This window comes from Crocodylus siamensis, chromosome 2 (genome assembly GCF_052110815.1).
Source record: "Crocodylus siamensis isolate JL-2025a chromosome 2, ASM5211081v1, whole genome shotgun sequence".
In the NCBI taxonomy this organism is placed as follows: Eukaryota; Metazoa; Chordata; order Crocodylia; family Crocodylidae; genus Crocodylus; species Crocodylus siamensis.
In genome coordinates, this window is record NC_143396.1 from 110,512,969 (window position 1) to 110,514,402 (window position 1,434).

Below are 1,434 nucleotides of genomic sequence, written 5' to 3' on the forward strand. Positions count from 1 at the left end.
CACAGGCTTATACTGACTTCATATTAACATATCTGCATAGACATATATGCAGCCATATAGTGGATAAGGCGTTTACAGTTATATATGTGAATGTGTACAATGGTATGATGCCAGAATTAAGGTACTTTCAAGAGTGTGTTCAGGTGAGGGAGGGGAGACTGTTTCACAGCTAGGGAGAAAGGCCAGATATTTGGCAGGAGCCTAGACAGCAGGCTCACTGCAGCTTCAAGTCCTACCTTACATGGGCCATAGGTATTCCTCCAGGGGCAACTTGTCATCCTAGTTTCTTAATTACCTTCCTACACTCCTAATTTCTGTCCATATATTTTTTCCTGATGATTTTTATTAGTGTTTATTTTTGAGAATAAATGATAAAAACTACACGACTGGCAAAAAAAAGGAAAAGCCTCACTTAGGAGAGGTGAGACAGTGTAGGTATTCAGGCCAGGAAATGGCCTACACATTGAGATTGGCAATAAATCATAAAGAATTATTGCCCATCCTTTATCCCTCTACTCTTTGCCAAGATGTATTCCTCCCATCCTATCCCTGGTTCCCTGCAGTGCATTAAGCATGGTCCCAGTTCAACAGATCTCTTTGTCCTTTTAGGGGCCAGTTGAAATATGAATTCTGGCATGTTAGGTACCACTAGTTTGTTGATTGTAGGCTAATAGTTTCATAGTTTCTAGGGTTGGAAGGGACCTGAGTAGATCATCTAGTCCGACCCCCTGCCATGGCAGGAAAGAGTACTGGGGTCAAAAGACCCCAGCAAGATGTTCATTTAACCTCCTCTTAAACACCCCCAGGGTAGGAGCCAGCACCACTTCTCTTGGAAGCTGGTTCCAGATCCTAGCCGCCCTGACCGTGAAGTAGCACCTCCTGATATGTAGCCTAAACCTGCCCTCTGCCAGCTTGTGACCGTTATTCCTGGTCACTCCTGGCAGTTCTCGGGGGGACAGGGACTCCCCCAATGCCTGCTGATTCCCCCTGACTAGTTTATCACAGGCCACTAGATTCCCTCTCAGCCTTCTCTTTTGGAGGCTGAACAGGTTCAGATCCCATAGCCTCTCCTCATAGGGCCTGCCCTGCTGTCCCCTGATCATACGAGCAGCCCTCCTCTGGACCCTCTCCATGCTGTCCACATCCGTCTTGAAGTGCGGCGCCCAGAACTAGACACAGTACTCCAGCTGCGGCCTGAGCAGTGCTGCACAGAGGGGGAGGATCACCTCTTTGGACCTACTCAAGATGCATCTGTGGATGCATACCAAGGTGCGGTTGGCCTTCCTGACTGCATCCCCATGCTGCCGGCCCATGTTCATCTTGGAGTCAGTGATGACTCCAAGATCCTTTTCTGCCTCCATGCTGACAAGAGGGGAGTTCCCCAAGGTATGTAGGTATGGTGCCGGTTGTTCCTCCCAAGGTGCATCACTTTGC